Source organism: Artemia franciscana, chromosome 11 (assembly GCF_032884065.1).
Source record: "Artemia franciscana chromosome 11, ASM3288406v1, whole genome shotgun sequence".
NCBI lineage: Eukaryota > Metazoa > Arthropoda > Branchiopoda > Anostraca > Artemiidae > Artemia > Artemia franciscana.
The window spans coordinates 43,732,072-43,746,857 of NC_088873.1; the positions used below are offsets into that span (position 1 = coordinate 43,732,072).

Here is a 14,786-nt window from a genome sequence, read left to right on the forward strand (position 1 = left end):
GGAGAGATGGATGAGTCTTTGCATCATTTCTTAGGGGAATGTGGGAGTTGAGGGAGTTGCACTTGGAAATATTTAGTAGGGAGTTTGGGAGGAGAGATTGGATTTTGGATATTTTGAGAAGTAGGTGTTACTTAAATATAAATAATATTGGAAATTTGTGAGGTATCGTGATGATTTTCTGAAATAATTAGTTTTAGCATGCTTTCAGTCTATGTTTTGTTGCTGTATAGTTCCCCTTTTTTTGTGTATGCAACCATGACCCAATTGGGCATTCGTGTGAATAAATCTATCTATCTATCTATACCCGATTAGGGTTGCTGTAAATATGACTGAATTAAATGGGCGTAAATGAGGCTTTGGGAATCTGTCCGGGTTGCTTGGAAGCAAGAGATAAAGGAGCGACAACACAAACTGTCTCTATTCGATTATAGATACGTCTATAGATAGAATATGCTGAAAACAAACATTGTTCACAATCTAACGTTTTAATGTCTTTCCCTTTAACGCAAGCATTCTAAGAAATTACCTAGACAATATACAGAGATGAACTTTCTAGGATGGAAATCAGTGCGTAGAGTAAACTCAATCAAGGAGCCATATGCATATTTATAAGTTCCTTTGGAGCACAATCTTAGTTTCAAGTGAGCAACTTTCAAAAACAATGTGTGTAAATAGGCTTTACTGCTGATAGTTTTAAGTAAGCTTGACGATTTTCTAAGATTAGAAAGTCAAACCATCATGTATAATGTTAAAACCTTCCTTAAGAAATGCCGTGCAAAGTCTGTCTTATTTCTCGAAAAGTATATAAAAGAGAGGTCTCGGAAAATGGAAAATGCAATAACAAGTATTTTCTGGAGCTCATTCAGGGGGTGATTAATCATTCGTCGTGCATAGAAAGACTCTTGTTTTTTAATTTCTTAACGTTTATTTAACATTTATCTGCTTTAATGTCTATATTGACTTCTCATTTTTGATCTGGATATATTTTCACTTCATCTTTCTTTTTCCGGCCATTTTGTCGTCAGTATTCTCTTTTTTGATCTGAATATATTTTCACTTCATCTTTCTTTTTCCGGCCATTTTGTCGTCAGCGGGAGGGTCATGTTATAGCCGAAGGCACAGTTAAGCCTTTCAACTATGATGAACAAAATGGCTATTTCAAAATTTTGATCGGACGATTTTGGGAACAAAGGGACTGGGGAGGGGGCCTACTTGACCTCCGATTTTTTGGTCACTTTAAAAGAACACTAAAACTTTCAATTTCCATTCAAATGGGCCCTCTTTCGAAATTCTAGGACCACTCGGTCGATACGGTCAACCCTGGTAAAAAAAAACAAACAATTAAACACACATCCGTGATTTTTCTTCTGGCAAAAAATTCAAAATTCCACGTTTTTGCAGATAGGAGTTTCAAATCTATTCAGTAGGGTTCTCTGATACCCTGAATCTGATGGTGTGATTTTCATTGGACTTCTGGGGAGTGTTTCGTCCTCTTAAAAGTACTAATAAAAACTCTAGCATAAACAACGGGATATTGAGGGGGGAGACAACCTGCCTCACATGTGTAATGTGTTTATGCTAAAGTTCAAAATTTCTTCCAATTCTTTAAGAATGACCCCTGATTCACAAAGGTCGTTTATTTAGAATAAATAGCTCTTATGACAGTACTAAAAAAAACTTTAACGTAAAGACATTAACGAAAACAACATTAACGAGAGGGGGGACCTCCTCGTATACGTAATAAGTTCTGTTAGTTTTAAGTTTTAATCTTGATTTTTACTTTCAGAAGAAAAAATTTGATTTTTTCTATTTAATTTCTAATATTTTTTATACAACACCGAGAAATCCAGCTACCCAGTTTTCTATTTAATAGTCTTGTCGCAATTGATGGTCTAGATCGTTGATTTGTTAATTGTTACGGTGGTGGGACAAAAACTTTTTTTTCTTCCAATGAGTTATCATTTATGACACTTTTAATGTTTCGTTTTTTGGGTCTACCTCGAGACATTTTTTTTCATACTGATATGTCTTTTCATACTGGTCTTTAGCAAAGATATTTGATTATTGGAGCAATTTTTCCACATGAGTGTGACATGTGTGACAACGTCATTGCAATGCTTATGTATACAAAAATAACGTCACTGACATGAATATTTTCTCAAAATTAAAACTTTTGACGGATTTTCTCAAACTTTTGACCTATCTAGATCGTTATTTTAGGCCAGAATATCGCAGGATACAAATTTTTCGGAAAAAATATGGAGTCGTTTTCAAGAAAAAATAAATACATAAATAAATACCCAACTATCACTCGTTTATAAACATAGTGTATATATATATATATATATATATATATATATATATATATATATATATATATATATATATATATATATATATATATATATATATATATATAGTGAAAGTGAGAATCGCAACAGCTAAAGAAAAAGGCATGGAATAAACAACAGCAAAAATCGCATTGGATTATAAATGACATTTTGAACCGTGATATGTGGTTGGTAACTTGTTGTTGGTTTTAGTTTATTGTAGCCATCACTCTTCATTACTTTTAATATCGTCTCTAACTTCTTACAAATAAATCTCCTATCACTTCTAGATAATAAAAATTTCTCAATATTTAATATATAAATTTCAACAATTTTTTCAAGCAGCTACTTTGAAACTTCTCTTAATTACTGGCAGCCTTATTATCTCTCACTACTTTTAATACTGTCTCTAACTCTTGCTTACCAAATAAATTTTGCATCTTAATTAATAAAAAAAATTCTTTATATTTTCTATTTTTGTAACATTTAATATAGTTTCTAAATTCTCTCTAAGAAACAAATCTTTCTTCACTACTCAAAAAAAAAGAAAAAAAGTCAATATTATCTGCTCCATTTCCAGCGCCTTTGTCATGTAGTTACTTGGAAACTTCTCTTAGTTACTGGGAACCTTATTATTTTCATTACTTTTAATATCATCTCTAACTCCTTCTTACAAAGTAAATCTTGCATATTAATTGTAAATTACGAAAAATTTCTCCAGATTTTCTACACCAATTCAAATTTTATTAGGTAGTCACTTTCACATTTCTCTTAACTGTTAGTACCCTTATCGTTGTTTATTGCTCTTAATATCCTTTCTAACTCTTCTCTAACAAACAAATCTCTTCACTTCTCAATTAAAAAAATTGTCAATAGTTTCCATCCTATTTCCAGCATCTATATCATGTAGTTACTTTTAAACTATTATTACTGGCAATCTTTTTATTTCTCATCACTTTTAATATCATCCCTAATTACTCATTATCAAATAAATCTTTCATCTTAGTTATAAATTGCTAAAAATTTCTCCATATTTTCTAAATCATTTCCAGTTTATTAAGTAATCACTTTTAAACTTTTCTTAATTTTTAGTAGCCTTATCGTTGTTTATTACCATTTAACATCATTTCTAACTCTTCTCTAACAAACAAATCTCTCTTACTTCTCAATTAAAAAAAACTCTCAGTATTTTCCTTTCCATTTCCAGCACCTTTATCTTGTAGTTACTTTTAGACTTCTCCTAATTCGGCAAACCTTCCTATCGATAACCTTGTTTGGACCATTTGCTTGTCATTCGTTCACGGTTATCAAAACTTTAAAAAGTTCCACTTCGAATGATCCGATTCAATTTCGACAATTTTTTTCCGTCTCTTGACTAAACTTCCTAAAAAAAAAAGACTGACATGGATAAGAACAACTTATTTAAAGTTTTCATAAAAGAAAACTTTTAAAGAAAAATCTTTTATCTTCAGCCCTCTTTTCTTTGGGGATTTGGATAGTAGAACTGAGCAGTTGATAAGAGATAAACTATTTCATTTAATCCACATTTAAGAAATGTTCGGTAATATTATTCTTTCACATTTATTATTTGGCCATTCTTTTATAATCGAAATAGAAAAATGAAGGGGAATGAAATTTTTACTTTTAGATTTGACAGACCAAACGCACTATGATGTTCAAGAGAAGTAACTCTTAATATTCTGGCTCCAGAATCCAGGGGCGTAAAGTCATGAAAATGCAGGAGGGTGGGCAACTCAGGTTTTTTCCAAATCTAGGAGAGGAATTTATGTTGTTAAGCAAGTTCTTTAATAAAAATGACATACAAAAGGTACCCTTCAACAATTGCTCCTCGCCGCCAATGACGTGCGTGTCAAAAACTGAGTGACCAAAATTGAATCCATTAAATTTGGTTCTAATAATGCGAAAATAGTAAATAATTTCTAAATCGGCATCTTATGATGGGTTTGAGAGCTTCCCGCCAATGGCCGAGATACCTTAAACCTTAGATCCCATTGTGTCGCCTGAGGCGCATGGAGCATCTACAAGGAGTTTCCAGTCTTCGTGGTAGCCTGCTGTCGCTTTCATATATTCCAAGGCAAAAGAATAGTAAAGAAGAGAGAAACAAGGATAATAAGAACCAGTGAAAAAAACAAAGAGGACTAGCAAATATTTTGGTCAATACTTACACTTGACCGTCTTCAGTGCTAATAATAAAAAAAATACAGATAAAATTCCAAAGAAAGGAATAAAAACCAAACCATGAAACAAATACAGAACCTAAAATCGGTTAATATATTTTTTGAAAAATTAAAATAATTAAGAATAGACTTGGTCATATGTTCCCCTAAGCTTGTCGTAAATAATTTCTGACATGCAAGTCCTTTTTTTTTCACCGGCTATTATTATCCTCGTTCTCTCTTCTTTATGATTCTTTTGTCTTGTCATGATTAGCCAGTGTGGCCTCCGAAATTACTTATGGCATATATTCCCACTTGAATTGCAAAAACGTGTGGAGTAAGTGGAAGTCTGATTAATATGTGTCGCACAGGGCCTTCTCGGGACTATGTCCTCGATTATGAAGGTTTCCACTGGAAGATTACCAGAGGCTAAAAGCAGTGATACCCACTGGCAGACCCAGGGGGACGGGGGAACCATGGCCCCAAAATATTTTTCTGGTGCTCTCTTTCCCTTTTTTTCTTTTTTCACTCTTTTTTTAGAATAAATTTGACAATTGGGTAAATTATTGCCACCTTGTCACACTGCCCCCCCCCCAGATTTTGCTCATTGGCACTCTTGTCAAATTGGGTCTCCCCCAAAATTTTGCTCAAGATCCGCCACTGATGATGTCTGATATATCCAGGGTCCTTAATCATTTCCTGAATATTTTAGCCAATGCAAGGGTATTAAATTAGTCTATAAATAAAGTGGACAAAATTGAGTTTTAGCTGTGCGAGGGTATTAGTATTTGGAAAATTGCTAAAACACCGACTTGAACTATTTTATTTTTTTTATAGAACTCATTGGGTAGGTTTTTATAGAACTGATTTGGTTATGATTGGGTAGGATCAAAAGTAATGACCCTAAGATATCTACATCCAAATATATCCCAATTAAGAGAAATAACTTGAATTTATTATATTGTCAAAAACAATAGGCCTTTCTCCACAAATTCTTGATTGCCTTTGAAAATAACATTTGGCATTTTTTAATTTTATAATGTGAATGTGACTTCTATTATTCAATGAGTGAAATTTTCTACGTATTTCCTAGATCAACTTCAGAACGATTTATGCTTCTTCTTAAAAACAATGGCTAAACTGAGAATTTTAGCTCAATTGCTAAACTTGGCATCTTAAATGCCATCTATTAAAACCCTACCCTACTTTAAAAATGTTCTTCTAGATGGTACTAAACAAAGATATTAAAAGTACAGCCAGGTAAGATTCAATCTAGAACTTGGGTAAATGTTGGGATAGAAAATCGAGATATATTTTAGACTAAAAAATAGCCACAAACCAGCATAAGTATAAATTTATTTTACAAGAAAATTGATTAAATTTCAACTAAAAAAAGGTTGAAAATTCAAAACATTGGTAATTCAATTTATAATGTTTAACTTACCAACTTCTTGACTTAGAATTATCGTGTTTCAAGAGTTGATTGTGCAGAAAAGATCAGGAGAGTACAAACACTAAGGAAAACTTTATGCCTTCCCTCAAAAACCAATCTTTTAAACATGCACCTACAGAATCCTGCAACCCCTGACAAGCAAATCGTTTTTCTACGCCAATGCCGCAAGTCAAATGGATAAAAAAAATATTAGATGGCCAAGTCAAAACACAGTCGGTAAAGTTCGGAAATTCCAATGAAATGTACTGAGATTTCGCTAATTTCTTAAAATGGAATCAGGCTTTCCGAATTCTCCCCAAAAATTAATGTTCGTAACTACACGAGCTTTAATACAAATAAAAACTGCTAATTTTTGTGGAGGTTCTGTAAAACCCAAAACTCTTTCGGAGATGTCTGGAGAAACATCGGAAAATTCTGGATTGTAGCAATATTGATTTAATATTTAACAAAAATATTATTCAAATTAGAGCTAATTTAAAATATCTTTTCTTTTCTAATGTTATTCAAATCGGGACTTATCAGTTTTTTGGTCGCTTCAACTAAATAAACATGAGAAGGTGGAACTTAAGGGGTTTCTCACTCAAAATTACGATTAGGCGCAGGTTATCCTTAGCAATTCTTCTTGTAATATTATATAATATATATTTATTAACCAGCAGTTTGTGTCTGCACGTTACTTATTCTCCAGACTCTGTTTAAACCGGTCACAAATAACTAATATTTTACTGAATCGCTCAAGAACAATCCGAGTGGTAGTCCTTTGGTCTAATTTATGCATTCTCACTCGCTCCGATTACCGCTCCGATTTTTACATGTTTTTCAAAGTTTGGTGCTAACTTTTTTTTTCTTTACATGTAAACATGACAATCTTATTAACAGCTAAAAAACAGAAAAAAAACAACAGAAAATGCTTATTAACAGCTAAATAACAAAGATCTGGCGTTTTTTGTTTCGTTTTTCATTTTTTAAGCAAGCAGCACACGTTTTAGGTAAAAAATAATGAATTTCTTAAAAATAAGGTAGTTTTAAAGCTTATTCGTTTAATAATGAACATCACATGCAACACTAATAATATCCTTTTAAGGGAAAGAAAAGAAGAAGAGAATACGGCATTAGATTTTGTAGTCCCTACCGGCGGTGCTGATCTCCGTTTCTTGGCCCTTCAGCCAGGAAGTGCAATGGGGGGCAGGGAGCCAACTATCCTGTGCTTTTGCACACCCTTCCTGTTTACCTTCCCCAGATTTCTCCAGGTACTCATTTAGAGCTGGGTCAACTCTGGCCAAGCTTACAGAATCACGCCACTGACCCCCGTCCCAAACTAAATAATTGGGTGCTCTAGGATTCGAACCATCGCCATCTCAGACAAAGGCTCCCAAATCCAGCGCACCAACCCACTCGGCCAGGACGACAGGGAAAAACAGGCTAAAAACTAAATAGTAATATTGTAGCTTCAAATAGGAAATAATATAGTTACAAAATATAGTTACAAATTTGGCTCAGTCAAAAAATTTCCAAACTTTAAGCACAGCGTAAGTACAATTTATTATGCTGAATTTTTGTGCATCCCAACAAATGGATACACTATTTAGACTATAACTGATAAATTCAAGACTAGAAAAAGTTGGTTGCTCCGTTATTTTAGAATTGACCCGCGTTAATTGTTTCAAACCTATAGATACTTTGCCAAGACGGATTTTAAAACAATAACAGTTAGAAAAATAAACAGAATAGAACAGTTAAGGGACATTTATCGCCCTTTCAATAGTTTTTTGAGTAGACACATGTCATCGTTTACTGCACAATGATTTTACGATTTTCGATAAAAATTGTTTGTTTATCTTCTGCACGCCTCTCATTGGCTTATAACCAATATATACTTATACCCAATTGGCTTCTACCCATTACCAAAGGTGTGAAATTATAAGATATAAAATTAATTGTTGAAACGAGCTTAGAAAAGGAGGACCAACTTTTCTCCTGATCAGAGGTCCAATATGGGATCCTAGAAATTGTTAACGGAACTTCTGGACTAAAAGCATAACATTTTGTATTTGAAATAGAGGCAGGGGTGCCATCTCTAGTGATTTATCATTATTTCTGATGATTTTTGACATTGCCGGAAAAAAAATCACGAAATCAGCACATAAATCACAAAATTATTGAAGAAAATCGTCGAGTAGCAGTCCTGAAAAAGGTTTAGGGATCCACGAATCTCCAAGATTCTCGATAAAGGATAGGAGAGCTTACGGCTTTTTCACAATGTGCCGTATAACATTTCAATCAAGCATAAGTTAAGACACATTACGTTATGTGATATGTGATAAATTTGAAAATTTGCCTGATTTTCAAAGAAAGGGGGAAAACCCTCCTAAAAGTAATAGAATCTTAGTAAAAATAATACCGTCAGATTCAGTTGTTAAGAGTAATTGCCCGGGGTAAATTTTCACCGGAATTGAGTTGTCTAGAGGATATTCCCATGGGGAGGGAGAGCAAGGTGTTGAGGAGCAAGCAATATCCTTCATATACATAATAACTTCTGTTCGTTTTAAATTTTAATGTTGCTCCTTACTTTCAGTTGAAAATGGTATTTTTTTTATTTAATACAGAAAGACTTCAAAAGGGCTTTAGCAAAGAAGTAATGCTAGTCAAATAGATATCAAGGAAACAAACTTCATCATTTCATCTTATTTTTATTTTGTTGGCAAAAGGGAAGAAGAAGTACGAACATTAAGTTTCGAATGTTAGAAAGATTTCACGCCGAACAAGCAAATACAAAAAGGCGAAAATAATATGAAAACTATGCAAAAAATAAAGCAATAATATGAGGAATAACGTTGATGTAACAATTTATAATGACAGATATATTTCTTACATAGATGCCAGGTAATGAGGGAAAGAAAATTAATATTAAAATTAAATCAAAATAAACTATTTATTTAATTAATAATAATTTGTTAATTTAATTAATTAATTAAATTTAATTAATTAATTCATTTAAATGAAATGAAATTAAATTGTTTAATTAAAATTAAAATTAATATATGGGAAGGAAGTGCGGAAGAGGGCTCGAGCCCGGGGCTCCCATTGAAATGCTATATATTCTTGAATTTCTGGGCACTTATTTTTCAAATTATCATTTTTTTTATAATTAAGTCCTGTACATTTTTTATATTTTCCCCGATTCTTCAAGCTTGTAGTCTTTTTCTAAAAAAAATTATTGCTTTTTTATAAATGAGCTCTTTACATTTTTTATTGTTTGGCCCTCTTCCAATAGATCAATAGAAATCTAACTAAAAGGGAGCGATCAACCAGGTGATAGAGAAGAAGGCTAAAATAACTGTTTCTGTCTCACTATTCTTTGTTGAAATTCTTGGATGAATAGGATTCTAAGTAAGCTTGCATCAACCCAAATACAAAATGGACTGACCTACCTGATATAAACAAAAGCAAAGGAAAGTATATTAGATAGTTGACGCTCTTAACAAAAGTTCTGCCACGAAAATTTTTCCTAGGTCGGGAATCTGGACCACCAGGAGCTTTATTTTTCCAAGACTTCACCAGGAGTATTTTGTCTTTTCTCTATTTATATTTTTTTAATGCCTTTTTATTACCCAAGAGGAGTCACTCCTCCTCTCACTACTTTCATTACCAGGACCTGTCCCTGATGGCCAGTGGCACCAACTCACACAAATTTAGGGAGGGCGAAAATTTCTTCTGCTTTGTTAATTAGGAAGCGAAATATATATATATATTTTTTTTAAATATTACTTTTTGAAAGTATGTTTTCAAAAATTCTGGTGGGAGAATTTTGGTTTTTAATTGAAAATAAAAAGAGATTATTTTCAAAATCTCAGTGAGGAGGTGAATTTCCCCCCTGAAATTATGCAGGTAATGAAGAAGTAGACCTACTCAACAATTTTTTTTTCTTATAGTTCTCTTTGGAATTGTTGCAAAAATAAGATTTTAAGTAAGGTTGCTTTTACCCCGAAGACAAACTGAGCAAAGACAATTAGACATAAGCAAAGTAAAGAAAAGTATAACAGAAAGTTGTCACTCATAACAAGAGCTCTGCGAGGAAATCTTCCCAGGGGGGGGATTACTACTAGGAGTTTTGTTTTACAAGGATTTAAACAGGAGCATTTCCCATTTTCCTTGTTTGATAGGTTTGTTTTATGATTTGTTATTTTCCAGTGCGATTCATCCCTACATGACTTCTTTCTGATGACTAGGGGCACCCATTCATATAATCTAGGTGGGAAGGCAAGGAATCTTTTTGTTTTTAATGAAGATAAGAAAAGATATTTTCAAACATCTGTACGTATTTATCTTTGTACTTTTTAATGACAATGAAGAAAAACATTATCTTAACATTTAAGTAGAGTTACTTAACCCCCCTCCCCCGCCTCCTCAATTGGCAGCCCTGCTAGCGTCACACATGACTCATGGCCCCTTTCAAGTGATACATTTTTTATGAAACAAAGAGAAGTAACGCTTCTCGTTCGTTTTACATTTAACTGCACGTCATATTTCCTATTCAATTAAATTACTGGTCTAATTTTTGGCTTTTCAAACCCTAAAATTAACATAATTCCTAGGGACGAGTGAATGATTGTTTCCCTATGTCATGCACCGTCTCTTAGAGTTAAAACAATCACCACCAAATTCATAACCAGGTGACAACCTTATAAACTTTATGTCAACATCTCACATAAATGTTTATGTAGAACGTCAAATAGTGTTTATTCAAGTCAAAATCTGCGGAAGAACTTTGAAAGATGTCTGAATTCATACTTATGGAAAGTCAAATACTATGATCACCTGTGATTCTGGCTCTAGGTAAGTTAATTAAATCTAGTATATACAAAAAAGAATATAAAAAATAATAATTTAAGACTATCAAATCCTTAGTCAAAACTACTATTCGTAATAATATTGATTTTGGGCCGAAGAAAACCACAAAATTCTGCAAGCCTCATGAATGCTTCATTGTTGTCTGTTTTTCCTTTTTTTGTATATTTTGTCGGAGGATAGAGATAGGATAGAATAATTTTTTGTGCATTCCGTTGAAGGATAGGGATATGACAGAAGGATAGAGATGGATAAGCATACCAGCTATAAATGTTTACTCGGAACGTCAAATAATGTTTATCCATGTCCAAATTTGTAGAAGTTGAAGGATACCTAAATTGCTACTTATCAAAAGTCAAATCCGATGATCACCTCTAATTTTGCTTCTAAACAAGCCAGTTGAAGCTAGAAAATTTGAGATTGTGAGCTAGTGCAGTTGAATCAGAGCCGTTCAAAATGGAGGAGGCATTCGAGTCATCTGGCCTGTTTGCCACAGCTGGGGGTGCCGTGGCCGGGGGTCTACACACTTTGATCAGATTTTTCACTTTAGCATATTTTGCCTATGTTTGAGTCGGGAGGGGGCACTGTTATCAATTTTTCCCAGAGCTCCACCAAACCAAGGAACGGCTCTGAATTGAACTCCTACATTTTGAATTCTGAAAGAACTATAAGGCCTACTTTATTGCTTTATAAAAATTTACAAAAAATAAACAATAAATCTAAAAGAAGATAGGGATAGAATAAAACACTGTGTCAACACTATGCAAAGAAAGACACCAGCCCCCTCGCCTCAGCCACGGCACCCGGATCAGCCGACCCAGTTGCCCCCTCCTTTGAAATACTCTGAAACAGACAACTGAAAAGAGTGGATTAAAATATGCAAGAGCGTATCCAGGATTTTTGTTCGGAGGAGGGTGCCAAAAAACTGTAAAAACACTAAAATTTATTTATATGCATTTTTGTCACCTTTTTACGATTCGAAAAAATATTTTAGGACAGGGAGGGGTTTCGAAACCCGATACACATGTTTAATCGTGGTAACGAACTGTAGTAAGGAGCGACCCGGCTCAATAGTAACCGGAACTCTAAAAAATGGAGTTTTGATACCAATAGTTACATAAAAAAATTATATTTGAATGCTGATTTTAAATATATAATTTTCATCAAGATCAGTCTTACCTATCAAAAGTTACGAGCCTGAGAATATTTGCCTCATTTTAGAAAATAGGGAAAACATCCCCTAAAAGTCATACAATCTTAACGAAAAATCACACCATCAGATTCAGCGTATCAGAGAACCTTATTGTACAAGTTTCAAGCTCCTATCTACAAAAATGTGGAATTTCGCATTTTTTGCCAGACAAATCGCGGATGCGTGTTTATTTGTTTGTTTTTTTGTCTGTTTTTTTCCCCTGGGGTGATCGTATCGACCCAGTCGTCCTAGAATGTCGCGAAAGGGCTCATTCTAACGGAAATTTAAAGTTCTAGTGCCTTTTTTAAGTGACCTAAAAAATTGGAGGGCATCTAGGCTCCCTCCCACGCTTCTTTTTCTCCAAAATCACCGGATCAAAATTCTGAGATAGCCATTGTATTCACCATAGTCGAAAAACTTAATAACGATGTCTTTGGGGACGACTTACTCCCCCACAGTCCCCGTGGGAGGGTTTTTTACTGTTTTAAGAGGTAGAGTTAAGAGAAAGAGTCAAACTTTAGCGCAAAGAGCGGGGCGTTGAAGAAGAAAAGCCCCTTTCATATAGGGAGTAATTTCTGTTCGTATTAAGTTTTAATGTCGCTAATTACTTTCATTTAAAAAAAACTTTTTTTATTTAATAAGAACATAAAACTGCATTTAAACAAAGTCTAAATACATGGAAGAACTTTGAAAAGTGCTTCTTCATAATTATAGAAAGCCAAACGGAATGATCACCTGTATTTCTGCTTCTAGGAAAGTTGTTTGAAACTAGAAAATTTCAAAATCTAACCTAATGCAGCTGAACATCCATGGCTTGAATTCCGAAGGGATTACAAAGAGGGATTGAAAAAAATCGAATTTCTTGACGATGAGAATTCACAGGCCCCCCTCCACCATCTTCCAAAGAGATTTCAAAGGATTATGAGCCCTTAAAGGTGTATCCAAGTCACTAAAAATTCCTTCTTACCAAGTTCTGTAAAACTTCCGAATATAGGGACCCCAACCCCTTACGGTAGATGTCAGTGACGTAACTGAGTGGCGAGAGGGATTACTGCCCCCCTCTGAGGTTGTATCGGTCAATACTATGATCTAACTATATTGTGATAGTGATGGTGGTGGGGGGGGGGGGCTAAAATTGTCCCCGGACGCTGAAAACCATAGCTACGCCTCTGGTAGAGGTGCAAATGACAAAATCCTGGAAAATATTGTCACCAAGATCATGCTTATAAGAACATACAAAAATATGAATCTCAAATAGAAAAAAAAATCATAATAAAATGCCAAGCGATGGGATAAGCTAGAGAAAATAAAATAAAATAGTTGTACCCCTGATACACCCCCCAAAGAATTGATGGCCCTTGCAAAAAGTATACGTTACATAAAAGGAATAACGCTCATAATAAATTGAAATCATGAAATACATAGGAATGTACAAATAAATGTATACATTAAAAATATACTTTCTTGAAGACAAACATTTACAAGCCCCCCTCCGCAATTTTCCGCAGAGATTGTATAAGATTTTGATTCTTTTAAAAGATTTGTATCTGTATCTGCTTTCAAGGAAATAAGAACGTTGAACAGCATGTAGTTAATCCTTTGTTTTGTATAAAAATTAATGTTTTATTTATATTTTTAAGCTTATCTGCAGGAGAAAGCCACTGTGTATTTGACCGAAATACCCAGAATTTCTGTTGTTGTTACAGTGTCAAATAAAAGGATTTTCCCAATTGAACTGCTATTTATACGTCATGGAGAGGCAGTGTGGTCTCCAAAAATACTTACTCACCAAGCTCCATAGATCTCCTGATATTATAAATCTAGGGTCCCCAATCCCTTCTGGTGTAGCCTAGCCTATGTGCAAATGATGACATTATTGAATAATATTGTCAACAAGATTATGGAACAAAATGGGAAATTAAAACGAAGCAAATCTCATAATCAGTTATAGCTACAGTTTCATATGTTATACCCAATGGTTTATGGACATGAGTTCTACTTTAAGCTGAATTTACCAGCTAGATATTTGACATTGTAGATGCAGCTCAGGGCTAACTGCCTGCCAATTAGTGCAAAATTTTAAAGATATTCTAAAGAAAGATGTTCCAATGGAGACAGATAAACTTGCCCACTTTGCATATTTAAAGACGATTATTTAGTCCATTGCTTAAGCCGGTGCCAGGGGCTCTCTATGATAAGGGAAGGGATATTTGGAAATAATGAGTTGATACTTCCAGGTGTCTTAAATAGTACGTAGCCTCAGTTTATTTGTAGATTAGTAATGTATCTGGAAATTGTGTTAAATAAAAAAAATATAGAAAAAAATAGAAAAAACTCAGTATAAAGTAAATGTAATGTTTTATTTATGTCTTTTTCCGAGTGTTAAGCATTCTTGTCAAAGACCTTTTTTCAAGCATTAAGTACTAGTATTAGGTTAATGCAGTGTTTCATTTAAGCGTTTTGTGATGATCACTGATCAAAGTTTATGTTATTTGCGTCTTTCGTTTATGTTATTGCACTGTGTTAATGGCTGTATATTTGGCTTAAAAATACACTTATCTACCTATCTATCATTGGTAACTATGCCAAAGACAAATGATAAAATTTTTAGAACATTTTTTTCAAAAAGGTTCTGCCAAGGTTTTGGAAACATCTGTACAATCGGAAACAAAATAAATTTTAAATTTAGATTTTGGTGATTAAACCAGTTAAATCTACAATTTGAATAATCAATTTTTCTGAATACTGACGATAAAATTCACGAACGAATTTGGCAATAAGATTCG

The 14,786-nt window shown here is 33.7% G+C and overlaps 1 long non-coding RNA gene across 1 annotated transcript in view; it reads right to left on the reverse strand.

The window, feature by feature from the left end:
- The window catches only part of LOC136033393 (uncharacterized), a 110,232-nt gene that overhangs the window by 22,838 nt on the left and 72,608 nt on the right, over positions 1-14,786 (reverse strand). The window contains exon 2 of the long non-coding RNA XR_010618921.1: positions 3,493-3,714. This is a non-coding gene — a long non-coding RNA (uncharacterized LOC136033393). The remainder of the gene's footprint in view (positions 1-3,492; positions 3,715-14,786) is intronic.